General features: G+C 39.4%; 1 long non-coding RNA gene across 1 annotated transcript in view; it reads right to left on the reverse strand.

Annotated features, from left to right (window-relative positions):
* The window catches only part of LOC131482127 (uncharacterized), a 39,838-nt gene extending 33,707 nt beyond the window's left edge, over nucleotides 1–6,131 (reverse strand). The window contains exons 1-2 of the long non-coding RNA XR_009246768.1: nucleotides 5,906–6,131; nucleotides 4,012–4,146 (exon numbers count right to left, since the gene is read on the reverse strand). This is a non-coding gene — a long non-coding RNA (uncharacterized LOC131482127). The remainder of the gene's footprint in view (nucleotides 1–4,011; nucleotides 4,147–5,905) is intronic.
* Nucleotides 6,132–6,833: the final 702 nt, after the last annotated feature.

A 6,833-nucleotide genomic window follows, 5' to 3' on the forward strand; every position in this document is an offset into this window, starting at 1 on the left:
AATATGGTAAATAACAAAAATGAAAAGATAACAAGAGCAAAAAATCAACAACTGTTGAAGTTTCATTTGTATCAATAGGTAGGACATGACACACTTAGTGAAAACATCTTGGGCACCGAGCATTTGGGACACTCTTTCAGGTATCACATGCCAGCAGCAGAAAGAGGATAGGAAGGAACACAGCCACAGGGTGCCTGGGAAAGCAGTAGAAGATGGTACAAAGCCTTGGGACTCGGCACCCACACGGGAGACCTGGAAGAAGCTCCTGGCTTCTTGCTTCAGATTGGCTCAGTTTCGGCTGTTGCAGTGACTTGGGGAGTGAATCAGCAGAGGAAAGATCTTCCTCTCTGTCTCTCCTCTTCTCTTTATATTTGACTTTCAAATAAAAATAAATAAATACATTTAAAAAAAAAAAGAAGCAAGAGAAAGAAGCTTAGGAAAAATGACAGTGATGCTTTGGGGAGAAGAGAATGGCCAAGCAGCTTATTTCTTATACAAGAAGCCCCAGGAAACTGTCTGAACTGTTTGGGAAGTGTTTGTAAAGCTCTAATTCTACATTTACAAACTTATTTCGAGATGCTGCAATAATCCTTATAAACATGAACTGATATAATACTAAAAAAGAAAAGCAGTTCATAGATTAACATGCATAATTTAAGACTTTGTATGTGGATACACTGGCAAGGACAGAAATTTATTTACAATGTACTCATAATAGTTATTTGTGAAGTGAGACTAAAAATGATTCTGTTTATCTGCATTTTCTGCTTTTTGTCCACCGAGCAAGAAATCTTTATGAATTATAAACAATGTAGCAGTTTGTAAGATGTGCCTTCTTTTGAAACCTTATGACAAAAGAAAACAGGTCATGCTTATTTTAGTAAGGGATGGAGGAAGATGAAAGAGTATGGAATCACTAAGGAAACCAAGCACACAGCGACCAAGCACGGGGATACCTCTCTTGCTTTCCCAGGTCACAGGCAGGGAGCTGGATGGGAAGTGAAGCACCTGGGACATTAACTAGCCACCATACGGGATCTTCACACTGTGCAAGGGGAGGATTAGTCAACTGAGCCATTGTACCAGGCAAAAAGCTTTTGTTTTTAAATAAAGACATTTTCAAATGATGGAGAAAAAAGGAAGTTTGCTATAATTGCTCCTTTACACACATCCTAGAATGACTTTGTCAAATTTATCTGCCTTGACTATAGCCTTCACTTCCAATGATTCTTACCTAGGTAGAAAATCAAGATTTTATGGGTGAGGGATTGTGAATATGACAAATGGAAAACAGAGTTGGCTATTAAATAGGAATGAGTGACTTGCTTTCCAAGGTAGCAATAATGCCATTTGAAGCACTATCCTTGCCTGGGCAGTGTGGAAGATCACTGGTAGGGGCCTCTCGCTTCTCTGGATCGATCTCCTCTGTGTGGAACATGCTCCTTGCAGTGTGATTGGTTGTCCCTTCTCAGTTACATAAAGAGAAAAAGTCATGTGTCCACTTTTGATTATGCCCTTAGAAATCAATGGCTATCAACAAGGAGTAAAGTATTTGGAAGTTTGAGAAGTTAAGAAAAACAAAAAGACTACTCAGGGACGAGCATTTGGCACAGTGATTAAATCATAGCTACTTGGGAAGCCCACATACAACATCAGAGTCTGTATGTTCCAGTCCCATTCCTGCTTCTCACCCAACTTCCTAGTAATGTGCATGCTACAGGGGAACAGGTGATGGCTCAACTACTTGGATCCTTGCCACCCACCTGGGAGACCAAGTGAGAGTTCTGACTGGTCCAGCTTCAGGCTGGTCCAACCCACCTGCAGCAGACACTGGGGAGAGACAGGGGCTTGCTCTCTCTCTCCCCAAACCCTTCAGCTAAAATGAAAATGAACAAAAGTTTAAAAAAGGAAAAAAGCAAACTACTCAAGAGCTTTTCTCACTACAAGCAAAACCAAAGATGCATGGCTTTCCTCAGTCCCTCTATAATGTTTTTGCTTTCCATTAAGCTGTCTTAGCTTCAGTGGCAGGATTCAATAGAACAGTGAGACAAGCAAAGTCTGTGGATCCCCCCAAAACAGAGAGTAGCTCTTTCTTGAGTGTCCCTCTTATGCTATCCTAGGCTCTGAAGTAAGCATGAATAATTTAGGATCATTGATGGCAAAGCTTTGAGCCTTTAGAAATGCAAAATGGTGAGTCAGAGAAAGAAAATTAGCTTTTCCCAAAGCAGTTTCCACATCTGATGCTCTCGATTTCTCGCAATGCCCTGTGGCCTTATTCAAAATATTTCCTCTGCCCACAAATTCACTTAACATCCTTATGCATGAAGAGTGTCTCATCTGTTGACAATTTGTTTAATAACATCTCCCCCTAATAACAGCTGGATTTCTAAGATACAAACAACCAGTCACTATAGAAAATTAAAATGTATACACAGAAAGGGGGGGTCCACACAGACCGCATCTAATTAGTCTTGAGAGGAATTCCGGGTCCACTTCACAGAAAAACCACATCCTCTTCCTCAACCCATACTGTAACACATCAGGACTTTACCAAACCACCCCAGGCATGCTTAATCATCCCAAGTTTTTACTTTGATCTTGCACTAGAAACACAGTTGTGAGTATAACAAAATCCAACACTAGAGTCAGAGGAACCCTCACTAATACCTCCAGGTGCAGTGCAAGATCGTTCTCTGTGGAACGTCTTCACGTGGTGTTCACAGCTCCCAGTCCAATCCCTGGTACTCAGGACACTTTCATGAACAATTATTAAGGATAACAAGCAAAGGCAGTTTAAGTAAATTTTACGGTCACGTGGTTTATAATGTTAGAGCCCAAATCCCTAGTTCCTCCAATACATCTCACAGGTACCTATTATCTCCTGAAAGTACAACTCTACTTATGCCATTTTCCTGCTCAGAAACCAAACATAGCCCCCCACCACCTGGAGAATGATGGACTCCCCATAAATTCTGCCTGCCCCCATTCTTGTTCATCTCCACCCCATTCTGTAAACTGGAAGCCAAAGAGTCACTTACTTTTTTTTTTTTTGTAGCTTTCATGATCAAGTGCTATCAGATTTGACTACACCCTGTGGCCAAAATCTGTTTACTTTCCTACCTGTTACATTCCTAGCCCAATATCATTTGGTCAGGTACTGAAATCGCGTTCCTGTTCAGTAATGAAACCAACCTGCTGTTTCTGGTTATTCATTTTTCACATACAGCAACAAAATGAACTTTTTAAAAGACCATCAGTTGTAACTCATCACATCGTCAGTAAAAACTCCCCATTGCATTTAGTGAAACAAAGAAACCCTTTAGCATGTACATCCTGGAGTGTCTTCTGGCAGTTTTTCCCCTGCCTGCCTCATTCAGCCTCCTCATCCTAACTGATCTTTCACACCACCATTATTCTCCAGCTTAGAGCTGGTCCCTGTCCCTGGGCTAGTTTACAGATCTCCTTTTCACACATTCCTAATCTCAGCCTAGAGATCACCTCTTGAGAGGTCTTCATGCAGCTCCATCTTTGTTGTCACCTCTATCTCTGACCCTTGTATTTTCTGCATAGTAGCTACTGCCATCTGGTATATTTATGGTTCGTTTCTTGCTGATTTTTTCTCTTCCCACCCATCTTTAGTACAATAGCAGAGTAGGGATCCTTCATTGAATTCCCAATGTCTAGAGCAGCTCCTGGCCTACAGCAGGATGTTCAATAAATATTCAATGAATAAATAAATAAATGTGGTCCAAATAACTTGACCAACCATTCAGAATCCTTATTACAATAACTTTTTTTTCTGACACTCTTCCACAACTTCATGATTCCAGCCAAACTGGAGGATTTCTTTCTTCTGTATATTCAGTATTTCTGAGATTGTTCAATGATCAAAGGGCATTCGGAAAGAATTTACAACCATAGCTACAGGTATAAAACAGACCATATTTGTCTTTGTGTTCTCTGTTTAAATGTCCCTTCTTCATTTCTCCCCAGAATGAAGCGCGTCATTACCTTTTTTGAGACCTTGTGAATTTATTCCATGGATGCTCAGAGCCACAGACAACCAGGAAGTGGGTACATGAGTTCACCTGCTGGGTCACCAGGTGCCTCATCATGACTTCGAGAGTTGGTGTCAGAATTTTCTGCCTAGGAAACAAACACAAACTTTAATGAAATTTAATTTTTTGGTCAAATTATAAGGACATTTCAAAAGTCTCATTAAACAATTGAGTTAAAAGTTAAGTTTAGGGGTGTATATAAGGTGCAGCAGCTGTCACTTAGGGGATGCCCTCATTCATATCAGAGTGCCAATCTGAGTCCAAAATCCTCCAGTCCCCCCTCCATCTTCTGGTTAATGTGTGCCCTGGGATGCAGCAATTGATAGTTTCTCATGATGGGCTCTCTGCCCACAGGGGAGACCCACCTGCAATCTGTTGTTTCTGGCTCCTTCCTCTAAAATAAATCCCAAACATTAGATAAATGTGAAAAGACAGTTTACTGGTATAAAGAAGTTTGAAATCTATGAGTAATTTTTTCATAATATACAATTTCCAGGAACTTTACAAGACTTGCTAATCATCAGTATTACTCTCTAACATGCCTTAGGGCCATCACTTCATGTTCTCAAATCAATCTGCTGTTTGGAAGTTGGTGTTGCTGCTGTCTCACTACAGGTGTGTGGAGCAGTGTCTCAGTTCCACGAAGTGTGATTGGGATTGGGATTCTCCAGCCAGGAAAGAAAGAACTGAAATGTAGGGCTAAGGATTTCTCTTTTCCATACACATAGGTCACGACTATGTTAGCTCATCCTCCTTGATCTTCATAAAACACGAGACACTTCAGTAACTTTATCAAAAAGATTTAAATAGTTCTCATATAGTTCATTTTCCTTTGCATATCTTTCTATATATATATTTCATGCATATCATCTATGTTTGTCATATCATAAACACTTGAAAAAATGTTTACATAGGAATGATGATATATGAAGATACAGAAATACTAACTACCCTCATGTGATCATTTCCCCCTGTGCATAACTATCAGATAGCATCATTACCCCATAAATAAGTACAAATCCTATAAGTCAATTAAAATTTTCAAAATGTAGATTTAGTATAGAAGACTTACTGAATAAGTATTTCCTTTCAAAGCATCATGAAAAAAGTCAATCAATAGTAAGATTATCACTTTGATTTATTTCTGCATCATGGAAGAATGACTTAGCAACTCAAGAATCCAAAGCATTTAGCTCTGAAATGCTCAGTGTTTACAGGGAGCCTTCAACTACCTCGCTACTTCTCTATTGCAAATTCACTTACAAGGCTCTGCTTTGGGACAATTTTGAAAAGTCTCATGATTCATTATTATTGGTAGGACACAGAGGGCAGCAGCTCTACTCCCTATGACGTCGTGCCCCAAACTGAGTCAAGCAGTATCTCTGTACTTGCATAAATGAATCCACACTCAAGAAATTCACATCTGACTGGATGATCGTGTCCTATGTTCATTGTTTGTTTCCTGGAATGAGATGCTTACTCTCTGTGAGGCCAGAACATAGCTTGATGGTTTATTGTTTATCACAAATCTGACGTTCTTCTCTCAGCCGATACTGATGCTATCCCGCCTGATTTGTCAACATTGATGATATATTCTGGTTCAATCTGTCTATCACTGTGGCAGAAATGGTTTTGCATCAATCAGAAAATTTGATGATTTGTAAGAATGTATCTACTAAGAGAAAAAAATCCAACTACTTGGGAAAAAAGACATTTAAATTAAATTGGTCAACATTTCAGAGTATTTTACAAACTAAAATGTAACAGGTTATTGTCAAGATTCTAATATTGCATGTATATTTTTGTACAGATTCTAGTTGAAGGTACAGAGCCAATTTCTTTCTTACCTTTGCACGAGGACTAAATTGTAGAGCTTCTTATTTTCTCAACCACGTGCCCCCTTAATGAACTCATTGAAGCTCTCAGGGTTTAATGTGATGCTGTCCCTAGATGACATTTGTGCTTTTACAGTTGCCTTCAGTGCTGAGACGTGGGAAATAACAGCCTTAATGTGACATTGCTTCAGGAGGTATGTCCTGGGGTCCCACAGATGCACCAGGAGGCAGAACAGATGTTGTTCCTGAAAGCACAAATTAGACATGGAGAGAAAAGTCACAGATACAATGTAGATTTCTGTGAAGTATGGATACCATCCAAAGTAGCTACACATCTGACATTCTAAACATAACGTAATAGGATAACGAAGTGGGCTATGCATCAAGAGGCTGTAATTATTAAAAGCCACTTCAAGGAAATGAATGCTCTTGAATATTTCATATGCCTTTCAACACACACACACACACACAACCTTTAATACAGATTTTCTAAAAAGATTTCCAAGGTTAATGGCACCAGATGGTAGTGAAATACGGGAGGTTTTTCAATACGGTCATCAGGAAAGCAGTTAAGAATTGAAATCAGGTTGGCCTTATGGTCAACAGATACACAGTGGAAATGACTTTGCTGTTAAGGGCATAAAAGAAAAAAAATAAGAAATAATAAAAACTAATGGGCACATTTCTGTGGCATAAAAACTCAGATAGTACAAGAGAAAGGAGTATTATAAATAACTACTCATGGACTACAAGTTTTTTTGCCAAAATAAATGTAACACTTTAAAGATTTATTTTGAAATCATGTTTGAAAGAGAGAGTGACAAAGAGATAGAAAGAAAGAGGCAGAGATCTTCTATTACCAAATAGAACAGTCCCAACAGCCTGGCTTGGACCAACATGAAGGTAGGAGCCTGGAGCTCCTTCTGGGTCTCCTACCTAC

Source organism: Ochotona princeps, chromosome 15 (assembly GCF_030435755.1).
Source record: "Ochotona princeps isolate mOchPri1 chromosome 15, mOchPri1.hap1, whole genome shotgun sequence".
NCBI lineage: Eukaryota > Metazoa > Chordata > Mammalia > Lagomorpha > Ochotonidae > Ochotona > Ochotona princeps.